We start from the raw sequence: 13799 nt of genomic DNA on the forward strand, positions 1-13799 counted from the left end.
ATTCAGATGCATGCATGCTTACACTCCAGGGCAAGATGTTGAGCACAGATAGGGCCGTGATTAAGATTGGCTGTCAACAACAAAGCATAAAAGAGCAACAGCTGTACGGAGGGTAATTACTTTTCATGCGGTTCCGATAAGCAGAGAAGGAAAAAAGCAATTTCCTTCTCATGCACATACGATCACTGTGCAGCACATATGCTTCATGTGTGGTAGAGCTGAACTCCCGATTTAGCTCCCATAAATACGCAGGCATGTAGAACAATAAAATGTGAAAAGAGGATTTACTGTTTTAAAACGAGGAGAGGAATGCAAGACGCATCCGACCGACTTGTTTCAAATCATAAACACGGGATGTCGCGGTGGTTTGGCGGCCTGCAGAACCAAGACCACATAACAGCAACATCTTCCAGGGTGAATCCGGTTGTGGATATCCCCCCCCCCCCCCCCCCCCCCTCCCCCCATCCCTGTATGTCTCGCACACATTTCCTGCACGTCCCCTCACTGTTTACCATCAAATAAAAAGCCCAATCTTAAAAATAGAATAGCACTCAGAGGCGTGCATACCCCCCCCGCCAGGGCCCGACAGTCCCCTTATAAATCATGAATATTTTATTTTCATTTGGATCTGCATCAAACTGCAGACGCTCAGCTATCAGTCCTCTAAACATGCCACAGGTTGCATTAATTATCAATCAATCAAATCTAATATTGTTTGTAGAGCGCGACTAATCACAGAGGGGGAATCAAACCTCAGAGAGCCACATGTGAGCGATGACTCTCACGGACAGAAGAGCGATAGATGCCGCGTGTAGCTGAACACGTCAACAGGATTACAGTATTTACAAGATTGATTAGAAGAAACAGTTTGTAACAAAACGGAAAAGTCTGTCAATGTTCAAAGTATTTTATACATAAGAAAATGTCGGATAGAGACTTTTAGTGTCTAAAATAAAACATGAAAATGTTGCACTGTTAAAGAAAGTGAAAAAAAATCCTGATCCGGATTCGAACCAAAGTCTAATGGCTTCTTCTGTCCTTTAGTTTTTTGTGTAATCCTGCCTAGAAACAAACAAACAAAGACAGATGAAAACATAACCTTGCTGGTGGAGGTAAAAAAAAACACAAACAATTTAATATAATCTCCACTTCTGCCACAAGCTTGTGTCAACAACCACAGACACGTTTATCAAATATATAGAAAGTGAGAGGGATGTGGGTCAACACAGAACTGCATGTCCAGAACAGGAGGGCTGCTCCAGCACAGCACCGGCTCCTGAGAGGGGGAGCAGCCGTTTGGACGATCGGCTCCGAGGCTCGGTGGCTCACTGCTGCCGTCGCAGTGTTGACACAAGTGCTTCTTCATTTGCTTTCAACAGGACCTCCCGAAAACTCACACCTCCTAGCAACCCAGCTCTGTCTCTCTCTCCCCCAACACACACACACAAACACACACACACACACAAGGGAAACATTCTCCCCTCTGGGTGTTCTGAAAGGGGGGTTGGGGTGTGATTTGGTTTGGAATGGGAAACAACAAAGAGCGCGCCTCTCACTATTCTGATGTACATCCCCATTCTTTCAATTTATCAGATGGTCTCTTTGAATCAGTGGAGGCAAATCAAACAGGGCCAGTGATTCTGTAGCCGCTTCATTCATTTGTCCGTCCGCCCAGCCACACTTAGTCTCATTACCAGCACAGACTGTTGGCGGACGGGAAGCATGTGCTTTTTGTTATACAGACATGGCTGCGAGTGAGTGTGTGTATACGTGTGTGTGTGTGTGTATGTGTGTGTGTGTCAGTGTGTGTTTGTGTGTGTGTTTCCTCCATTTCTCCAGGGACAGACGAAGCAAACGCACCTAAATTTAAGTGGAACACATCAAGGCCACTCACTGCGACGCAGGAAGATGAAAGTAAATTGCTTAAGTTGAAAGTTCGGGTTAAAATAAGCTTTGAAACAGCGACGGATAAAAACACAGGAGGAGCAGCAGCACGTCCTGACGCACGAGGCTGATTTGGTTCATTTCTCTTTCTTTCTTCACAGCATCTCTTTAGAAATTTAAAGATGGTGATTAGACTGAAAATCATCCATCTATGCTCCTACACGTCGTATTTTCTTAAAAGCCCAGAGGTGAAACCAGCAATTTCATTTACAAGCCTCAGTCATGGTGAAGGTGCTCAGACGGATTCTTTGTGGGCTGTAACAAGTGCACGTGCTCTCTGACGCATTCGAGCCGGACTGATTGTCAGGCTAATGCCTCATTTCAAACTGGTATTAAATGACAGGGAAGCAGCACAAAACATTTCTTTAGTATTGGGCTGATAAAGTTTTGACGCGGCTCCAGTGCAGGCTGCACAGTCCGGAAAAACCATCAAAATCGAATCCGTGTGTTAAGTGCACTCCCAGTGACGGCTGATTAATGGCTCCCACTGTCTCCCATTGGCTCCCACTGGCTCCCACTGGCTCGAAAAGAGACTTAAGAGGCAGACAAGCAAAAGCAGGAAGTAAAAAGAGTGAAGTCGGAAAAGAGAGGATAGTTACCTTCCATCGAGGAGGTTATGTTTTCACCTCTGTCTGGGTGTTGGTTGGTTTGACAGCAGTGGAAGGATGGGACGTGGGTCAAGAGAGAAGCCATTACAGTTTGGGGCAGATCTCAGATAAATGACTAAAGAATTCAACTCAGAAGGACGATGAGATTCGAGAGCTTTTGGTGATAAAGACCAACTTTTGTCCTGTAAACAAAAAAACATGATTTCCTTTAATTTTTTCTTTCTGTCTCATCTGACCCAGAAAATCTTGAGGTGCGTCCAAAGTTCAGTCTTGTGACGTGTAGAGTAGAGTTTGGAGCAGCTAAATTGAATTTCAAGGGAATGTTAGGTCTTGGTAGCACTATGTCCTCTACTGTGTGACATCAACTATTCACTGTGCACTTACGAGGAGATTACGATATTTGGATGGTGGATAAACTATAACCACAGCAGCTTAATGAGGGAAGTATTGCAGATCCAGGGGGCGTTCCCTCTTCCTTCGGAGATTCAGCCAAGCTCTACACTCAACTGCATCGACCCCACCGGGAGAGAGAGACAGTGGGAGAGATGGAAAGAGGAAGAGGAGAAGGCTCCAGTGGTTTGAATGCATTGGAATATTACGTATGGCTGCTCACGTGTTCCCAGAGAACCTCTAGAGAAATACTTTTTTCTTTTGCCTGCATTTGCCACCTGTGTTGCATCAAGGTTACTGAGGTGGAGGATGAGTTGGATGAATATGAATATGAATATGATACAAAGACAATGCACCCCATTGTTCAATCACAATCGAAACAATGGAAAGTCGCTGTTGTTACTCATTCATTTCCCTTTGTTTTATTGCAGCTCAAACAAAGCAGCTCTGTCACCTTATGAAACAAGTTATGTGCAACACGCGTATAATGAATATCTTCTTTTTCCTCTCAGCACATGAAGTTCTCATTTTTACTATCAGACTAAACTGAAGTGACAAACATATAGAGACTGTAAAATGATCAGCAGTGATGTATGACATCGTGGTGAGTTAAATATGTGTAACTTCATTAATATGAAATGATCCTCCCGCTGTACTCAATTCAAACTATGAGCAAAGAAATAAACTCAACAAGATATCCTGTTGTTATCCTGCCAAGCTCAACTTCACTACAGGGAAATAATATGACTAATAATAAATAATTCATAGTCAGTAATGAAGAGACAAAAGCGAACTCTGTTTATGAAGATGATAGGACCATAGACTGTATATAAACATGGCCGACATGACAGCATTTCTATTATATTGTGTTATTAGAGCACCTCCTTGCCCTGACCTTTTATCAGTCATGGCAGCCTGTGGACACCTGTGATGTCACGGATCCCTTCGACGAGGCCACCCACTGCTGGAGAATATGTTCGGAAACATACGGAGTGCGTCACTGAGGGGCGAGGGCCATCTCTGGCTTGTTGATAAGTGTGGAAATTAGAGCAACATGGTATTGAATCAGTCAGCATATTAAAAATTAATCAGCCCGACGGTACGAGACAGTCTGATCGTGAAAGTGTCAAGAGAGTCAGACAGAAAACAATGTGACACTAGACACAGCTCCTGTGGCTGCAAGTAAAGGTGCTTATGTGTCAGATTGTATATATGTGTGTGTGTGTGTGTGTGTGTGTGTGTGTGTGTGTTTTGAAGAAGAGGTGTGTGATGGGGCGAGTTGCAGCAGGCCTATCAAACACACACATTCTCCCACTGAGACGGTAAACACCTGAGAGTAAAGTCTTCCAGCAGCCGTATCGTGAGTTCAGGTGAGAGACGATCACAACAGCGTGTCCGTCTAATTGCTTTATAACCGTCAACTTGCTTTATCGACTTTGAATTAACACAATGTCTCCTCTTTCTTCTCCTCCTCTTGGTTCTTTCCACTCTCTTTGTTCAGCTTGACGCAGGCCTTTTACAGTGTGGGTGTTCTCAGAGCTTTGTTGGTAAACCAGAGGATTATCCCAATTGCTTTATGACTAAGGTCTAGCCTGCTATTACGGAGCTTTGGGATTGGGAAATCACATCTTCCCAGTCACGCACCCTGAGAAACACACACACACAGACACACACACACAGTCACACACACACCCTTATCCCCGAGGGGGTGAGGAAAAGGTGCACAGCGCAGCCGACGGGACCCGGATCACCTGCAAAAACCAGGAGCCTGGGAAACCCCCGATGCACACACACACACACACACACAGACACACACACATATATATATTTAAACAGCCTGTGGTGTAAACCCACCCTCAGGCGAGGGGCTCGGCGGGAGGAGCAGGATGCTGTAATAATGATAAAAAGCTTACGCCATGTGCAGCAATAGTCCTTTACATAACAAAGAGCCCCTTTAATTGCTGCTCCGATAGGAATGATACAAATCAGACGTAAATTACAGATCAGAGCACAACTTCTCAGAGACGAAAGAATATATAGTAGAATATAAGTATGTCTCCTGGATCAGATTACGTGGGGGCGGGCCCTAAGTGCAGCACTCCGCCTTCGTTAACAGGCTTAATTGAACATAGCTCGGATCTGACGCTGGCTAACAACATGAAGTTAGCTCCCTCCTGCATTAGTGCCAGAACAGATTAATTCTCCCAGCAGATCAATGGGCTTAGAGTCCGTCCACATCAACACAGGGAGATTTCACGAGCAGGCGGCTGCTGCTGCATCAGCTGCCTAATTTTCGTCCCCCCCCCGACCAACCTCGGTCGTCACAGAGGAGGAAAGAGATCCTGAGCTCGAGGCCCGAGACACCGACTCTCCTGTTGCCGTTTCCCTTTTTTATTTCATCTGTCGATAGGAACATGGATGTGCCCTCGCTGCCCTGCACACAGAGACCAGATCAATACATAATGAGCATCGCAGCGAGCAGATGAGCTCTCTCTCTCTCTCTCTCTCTCTCACCCTTCCTGTCCTGATTGAACACTATCTCTTTGTGTTGTTAAGGCACGTCCATAGTCTGAGAGAGGCGAGGGATTGACGGAGGGTAGCTGGAGGGGAAAAAGAGGAGTGAGGACGGAGAGAGAGAGAGAGATAGAGAGAGAGAGAGAGAGGGAGAGGGAGAGAAGAGAAGATGGCACGAAAAGGAGGAAGAGCCGACTGCCAAGATGTTGCACAACAACCCTATAGTCTTTCCAACAGGCAGAATTATCATTCAGGGCAAAAACACATCCAACAACCATCCAATGCCGTGGACTCACAGGATGCAGCTCAGCGCCCCCCCCCCCCCCCACCCCCCCACACACACACACCCCCCCATCCCTGACAGCACATACCCACACATTACCTGATGGAAGATTGCAGTCATTTTCATCTCTGCAGAAATCCAGGACAAATGATATTCCATAAAATACCTTCAGAATGTGTAGTAATCCGTGAAGGATATAATAACTTATGTTGTGCTGTTATGTGATAATTAGGAGTTGGTTCATCGAGTTCTACATCAGTAACACATCCGACAATCAAATAAACTGTTAAATCTGCAGTAAACAGGAAGAAGATTATCTTCTCTGCAGCCGCTCCACTCTGCAGAAGTCGAACCCCTGTGGGGAAATGTGGCAGATAAGTCACATGATTCATGTTCATCGTGTTCATTATGATTTAATAGCGAACTCTGTTCCAATTTACACTTTGTAGCATTTTGCTTCTATCAATTAATAAACTTTTCCACGTCAACCATACGTTAAAGCTTTTACATGACAATTTTCAGAAACTTGATTTTCTTCCAGAGGCTGTGGTACGAGACCCTTTGTTCCTCCTGAACACGTAAACTGAAACAGATATATATTTTCCTGTTTGAATTTTTTTTTTTACAAAAAGTAAAAAAGGAATAACTTCATCTGGGTCTACTTTCAGTTGTGGTTTATTAGTAAACTCTCAGGGCACATGTCAACAAAGGCAATTATATAACTCATTTACATGTTGTTGTGGTTTTTGTAAGTCTACAGAGAAATAAACTATCTCCCTTTGGCTACAGAAACAATAATTAGTCGTAAGATCAATTTATTGTTTATTTTTGCCTTTCCTAGTGGAATGTTTAGACCAAGATTTTTTAGATTTAGCTAAAGAATCGTGTTTCCTTCAATAATCAGAAATGGTAAATTAAGTTAGTTTAGATTTTGGAAAAAAGTTACAGCTAAAAAAGCTAGAATAATACTCTACACTAACTTACACCAGACAGAGTGCAGCCCATGACATTGCAATTGTTCTATAATGTAAAATACAGCTTCAGATTCACTTTTCTTTCACAAACGAATGGACCTCGATCCCATGTAGTCGCAGGGAATCTGCACCCGGTCAGAGGTACCTGCTTTCACAATAGCTTTTCAAGCTAAATCTTCTGGCATCAAGTGCTTTTAAAATCTAAATTCTGTGAGGAACCTTTAGTCCCCGACAGTCTGCCCCTGAGTGCAGCTCTTACAGGCCCGGCTCCTCAGAGCAGTGGGCTTTGCTCGGCCGTTGTGCCTCTGCATGATGTGGAAAGTTAAAAGGCTGTCGTCTGGCCTCAGGAGCACTTCAAAAAGCCCAAAGCAGTGTGAGCTGCTGCAGCACAAGTGACAGACACACACAGGGGGTCAATGGCTTTTGTGTACGTGTGTACGTGTGTGTGTTTGTGTGTGTGTACATGTGTGTTGCTGCATAGGTGCAAGTGGCTTTGCGTGTGCTTGTGCGTGTGTGTGTTTGTATGCGAGTGTGGGTGTGTGCTGGGTGAGGGGAGGCCTATTAAAAAGCTGCCTGAGGAGAGGGCTTTCAGTTGGGAATCTATGGGGGGGCAGAGAGGATGGCAGGGCCATTGTGTGTCAGAGTTCCATCCTGAGAGCTGGAATTAGAGCCTTTCTCCTCTGCTCGGCTGGAAGACTCTGTACCACCACCGACCCCGTGTTTAATTAGAGCGGCTCTGCAGAGACAGCCCAGAGAGAGAGAGAGAGAGAGAGGAGGAGACGGAGGAACATGAGTGATGAGGACGAGAGAGAGAGACAAATGAAAAGAAAACATAATCACTGGGGGGAAAGGGGAAGGAGGAGGAGAAGCACTGGATTCACGCCGCTCGGCGATGCTGCGCGGGTCTGATTAGAAGCGTAATGAGGTGAATGATAGCAACAGGATGTGAAATATGATAAAGGTGAGGCCCCGGCCGTGTCAGGAGAATCTCTGCAGCATGCCACTGGGTGGAAACTGCAGCTAATGGGAATAACTTTCACTGGGGTGGATTCGCCTTTCTGTTCAATTAGCTCTCTTCCACTTTCAGGAATCCTCGCAAAAACAACGCTGACGAGGGCCTTCGCGGAGGTTACAGACCAATCACATTAGGTAAACAAACATTAATGGATGATAATGAACGTGAGCATTTTCTACAAATAGAGTGGCCATTAATATTAATGGTTGTTTTTTATCCCGATGCATTACGGAACCACAGCAACATCAATAATTGTCAGAGCAAATTAGTGCGAGAAGGAGCATTTATCAGTGACTGGTAACTGAATGAGTAGATGGAGGAGATAAATGGAGCCTGTTGTCCTCTCCGCGGAGGATCCATCCATTCGGGCACGTGAGGTTTGTGTACGTTGAGCGGGTTGATGGTGACGGGAGGTGGACTACGTGTCAGACTTTGTTCCAAAACAACTCATTCTAATGAGCAGTTTAATGCCATTAAGGGCTAATGGTGAAATGGTGAGTCTTCAGAAGAGCTGCCTGTTTGTTTGCTGGCAGCCTGATCAAAAAGGCTGTCCGACGGAAAAGACAGATAGTACACGATGTCAGTGTGAGCGCTGTTGTTGGTTTGTTGGCGTGTGTGTGTGTGTGTGTGTGTGTGTGTGTGTGTTCCAACTCCCAACTAACTAAACCACAACCACAGATAAAAAGAGGGCTAGGGATGTTGATAGATTTTTTGAGACTCCTGTGTCATAACACTGTAAAGGACAGGACTAGGTCTACAGTATGTACACTCACACACACACACACACACACACACACAGCCCTAGCGTGCGGAGTGTGTTGACCTCTTTCTCTCTCCTCTGTGTCTTAATCCTGCTGTCTGCTGAGGTTCCACCTGATTAGTCTGATCATTCACATCTGACAGGCCCATTTCATAAGCATTTCTCGACACACACAAACAAGCACAGACATATAAACACACACACACACACACACAAGAAGTCAAGCACTCTCATAACAACACTGGTGAGGCATCACACACACAATCTGACGACAATCTCAAAGAGCAAATAAAAACAAAATAACGGCCTGAAGAGAATCTCATCTTGGCCGAGTCACTCACAAGGAAAAAGATCCCATCATGGCCTGAGGTTACCAGAGTCACATATCACTTCACATGGCCAGTTGCAAACAATGGCTCATTTAATGTCAGATGCACACACACAGAAACACACACACAGAAACACACACACAGACACACACACACACACACACACACACACACACACACACACACACACACACACACACACACACACACACACACACACACACACACACACACAAACACACACACACACTCTCTCACACACACACACACATAATTAAGGCTGGTCGACGTATATAAATAAGAAATGGGTCCGCGTGGAAATATGCATAATGAATCTGCATTCAGTCTCCTTGGGGATTTCAGTGCGGAGCGATCCAGAGGTGAATGAAGTCAGTAGGCCAGAAACAGAATGCAAATGTGAGGTAGGGCCGCGGGGGGGGGGGGGGGGGGGGGATTCTCATACACTGAACAATGTTGTCCTTCACCTGCTGAGATCTGAAGCGGTAATCAAGAGGCTTGGAGAGCCAAGGAGACTCTATCTGTGCAGGGACCTCGCTGACTTTGACTGACTCCCTCAGGCGGCAGATAAGAGTCAGCAGAGTGCGTGCATGCATGTGTGTGTGTGTGTGTGCATGCGTGCGTGTGTGTGTAGCACATTTCTAACGAGCGCTTTTCTAACTAGCGAATAGTGGGCCTCCCTTGTGGCCCAATGAGCCACAAGGGGACACTTTAAAGGTCCTCTGTTAGTCATGGCTTAAATAATGTCCTAATTGTGACTAAAACTGTTATTTTAAACTTTAATTTAAGTCATGCGATTGTTTCTGTATTTAAATCTAGACTCAGCTCTGCCTCCACAGGCCGGAGCAGGGATTTCAACAACTCATTCAGCTTATTTCTACAATAATACGTTTTTAAATGGTTCGATGGCATTTTAAAAGATAAATTGTCATGTAGTTAGAACTCACTACAACTGAAAGACTACCAATCACAAGACAGCAGGTCGTGAGGTTTGAACTCCAGGGATCTGACGACTTTGAAAGTTATGCAGGTTGAACTCAAGGTCAGCTTATCACTGACATTTAAAAAATGTTGGAAACCTCCCACTGACTGCAGTTTGATGAAGCTCAGCTTTAGTCTCACAGGGATTTGTTTTACAAATGTTTGAGTAACTTTGAGCAGTGTCCTCGAGGCCTCACTTTAAGGCCGTTGGAGAACCAGGACCATTCAGAAGTTTGAGGTTCTGGGTTTGATCCTCAGGCAACTTTTTGTACTTTGAAGTCCTTCGCCCAAAAGAAAAGTTCATAATATTGTAAGGCCTCAACCTTATAGTGTTTGTTGGGATTTCACGCTATAGAACTGTAATTTACTTGAATTTAATTTAATTTACCAGCTTTAGGATGGGTTCTAATCCCTGTGAGGCGTGTTGAGGTTTTAAGTTGAATGGAGATTGTCCATTTTGAAGTCCAACATTGAAGTAAATGTTCCCAGGCCCTAGAAAACACAGGCCAGTTGTCTGAGCATATAACTCTAGGTTTTAAAGGTCTGCTTGAAGGAACTGAGGACGCTCTGTGAGTTTTGAAGTCCGGACGGAGTCAGAATCTCTGAGACACAGAGCTCAAGTGTTTCTCTTCAAATAGCAGTGGGAGTAAAGGAACTAAGCTGGAGCTCTGACATCTTGGGTTCACTCCTCAGGCCGTCACCAAAAGTAAATATTCAAAGACTCAAGGAAATAGGCGTCAGTTGTCTGACCAAATAGATTCCTTCCCAGACCGAGGATGTGAGTTCAAAAGAGGATCAGGGACATTTTGACGCCCAAAACCAACAGTCAAGACTAGAAAGTAATCAAAGAGAAGCTGATATGATGCAATGATGATGGAGGAAATGGGATTTTCACAAGGAGCCAGTGGTGCAGTGTTTGGTGTGAGCCCCTCCCATTGTTTGTGCCTGGATCATCGGCACTGATCAAGGTCTACTCTAGACACATCAAACACTATGCCCCTGATCACTGACCTGACGAGAATCTGAACTGTCATAAAGGTCCTGTTGAGACGTGGTAGTAACATCACTCCTGAGATCTGATCCCAAATTGAGTTTGTTACGTTCACACCTGAGATTAAAAAGCTGAATGTGTCTCCTGTCTCCGGATCTCATTTCCCAGTGTTGATAGTAAAATCACAGTATGTCAGTCAAAAGCATGAAAATAAGGTTGATTCATTGTGAAACTGCTGCAGGTCAGAGGACGTCAGCTGAGGAGACGGCACTCGAATGAGGCCCAGGACATATTTGCTTTCACACAGGACAAAGAAAGTGGTTTGAGTGATCAGATCTTAGCATTGACGACACGTGTTGATGCATTGAGAACAGAACTCAGCACTGAACACGTCAGATCACTCAGGATGGACGACGACATCCGGGCTGAGCAGGGTCATACTGAATACTCTTGTAAATGAGAGATTTATAGTAAACAAATATGGATTATCGTTTGTAGAATGATGTTCAAAAAAATTGCACATTTATCTCCCTTAAATTGAATTAAATGAAGGAGTGTGACTCCTCTCTGAAGTCCCTCTGTGCAATTTGTGTGTGAAAAAACGTGGCGCTACTTCTGACACCAAGTAAAAGTTGAATTCCCTGGTGGCGTCCTTAAATTACCCCGACCGCAAATCCCAGCTCAGTCGAGACCACACAGGAAAAGGCCCAAAGAGCTGCGGCTGCAGTTTGCAGAAGGTGAACACAAACAAACTTTGTCAAGTGATTCCCTCTCTCTCTCTTATCGGCAGAACAATCCTCTTCCAGCCCGAGGCCGGGACTCGCTTTGTTTACAGCCCAGCACACGGTGTTCTACACGACCCTACCTGAAGCCAGGGTTTCATATCTGTCTCTGCAGCTCCGGCAACACATCCTCCTCCTCCACCCACCCCCGCCTGGGCCTCGGTTCAGCCACAGACCAGCTATCCCATTGCCTGGACAAAGGGAGCTTCACTGGGATGTAACTCAGGCCTGCACATATAGAACGTAAGGACAAAGCCTCCTATTCTTCTCCAGCGACAACACCTTTTGTGTTTCTCTTACAATAGAAAATACTTTGCGTTCGAAAGAGAGAGAAATAGAAGAGGTAAAAACAGCAAACCACAACATTTAGTTAAATTAGACACAAAGCATAACAGATCTAAACTAAAGGAAGACAACTAGTAACTGAGTCGATTGGGTATTTAATTTGTGAGGCCGACGGGGGGGCTGGAGATACTTGAACAAGCCAAATCCCCCCCAAACCCTCCTCTCATCGTTTGTGATATCGTGATATTGGGGTAAAAATAAGTGTCCAAGTGTCCCTGTATCTGATTCTGGCGCTTTTGTGTTGTAATATTGTGTTAAAATACACAAAGTCACCGGATTCAACTTGCAATGCTTAAAAAGAAATTAAAAACCTGTAAAATAAGTTGTTTTTAAACAGCACTTAACTTAGGTTTGTGTTACACTTCAGGCAGATTCTGGATAACTTTCTTAACGCACAAGATTGCAACACAAGAAAATAAAATAAGTCACCAGTAACAATTTTACAATCAGGATCTTCAATCATTAACTTGCGTCCTTTTCTGTTTATCTCACTGTTATATGGTTGCTGGTCTATGTAAAAAATATATTGCCCCGAATAAATGTTCATAAAAGGTCATATAGAAACAGAAAGATGATTATGTTATTTTCCATGAACAAAAGTAAAGAGGTGGGGAGAAAGAATGAACCGTTTCAGACTAGGCTGTGTTATATTAATCAAACAGGAAGTTGTGCAGGTTTTCACAGTCAGAAGATCTGAAAAGGTAAATGGTCAAATGTGTGTCAGTTAATTAAATTTTAATGCACACCAGCGGATCCACTGCAATTAAGCATATTTGATTCTCAGGATGGAAAGTAAAGGTTTTGTGATAGATAATCTAAAAAAAGACTTTGTATCAACATATGTTTGTCAGGAGAAGGAGAAACATCAAAGTCTATAAACTGTTTTGATTGTGAGTACAACACTGAGATGCAACGGGTGAAACAAATGCTCTGCAGCTCACATTGAACCTTGGATCTGGATCAGATGTTAGTGAGACCCTCCAGGACGGTTCTATGCCTGAGGTCGACCCACATCTCCTCTGCAGTGAAGACAACTCTCTGCAGGGAGTTTGTGTTTGGTTCATCTGTTTTCTTAACATCTACATTTCTGTGCTGACATGTCCTCTGGATTTTGAGCAGCTCTGCATTCTCCCTCCAATTACTCCCCCATTACTGTACAATCCCCCCCCCCCCCCTCCCCCGCCCTTCTCTCTGCCTTTTCCATCCACTTTCTATTTTTTCACATCTGCTCTATATGCCAACTTAAGCCAGGGGGATATAATCCACCCTGGCATGTTGACTTGGTGTTTTAACCATCCATCCATTATCTCTACCTTATCCTTCTATATGCTTATCCTTTGTGGGTCGGGAGGAGGGGGTGGGGGGGGGGGGGGGACTGGAGCCAGACATTGGGCGAGAGGCGGGGTGCACCCCAGTCAGGTCACTAGTTCATCTCAGGGCTGACATATAAATCATTCAAACCAAAATTCAGTATTTTTAAACACAAGTAAACCAGCTGGGAAAGAAGGTGAAGACCCACACAGAGGTAAGGGATCCTGCAGAGGACATGAAAACATGTTAAATGTCTTCTGGTCTCTTTTCTACACTTCTGTTTGCTCAGCAATGCAAGATGGCACTGAAGGGGGGGGGGGGGGGTAGGAGGAGTTAAGCAGGCCCAGGAGAGACAGAAGGAGCAAAGTCCAATAACGTCAATATCCACAGGAAACAGGAATTAAAATAACAGTAAATAAGTCATAGTCTATATAATGATGAATAAAGTCCACGAACACAAATTGGAAATAGTGCATTTTTAAATCAGGTCAGCCTGCAGATTCAAACTCTGAACAATCATGGCTGTGTGAATTTGTATTAATAACAATCTGAAT

This window comes from Pleuronectes platessa, chromosome 1 (genome assembly GCF_947347685.1).
Source record: "Pleuronectes platessa chromosome 1, fPlePla1.1, whole genome shotgun sequence".
Lineage (NCBI taxonomy): Eukaryota > Metazoa > Chordata > Actinopteri > Pleuronectiformes > Pleuronectidae > Pleuronectes > Pleuronectes platessa.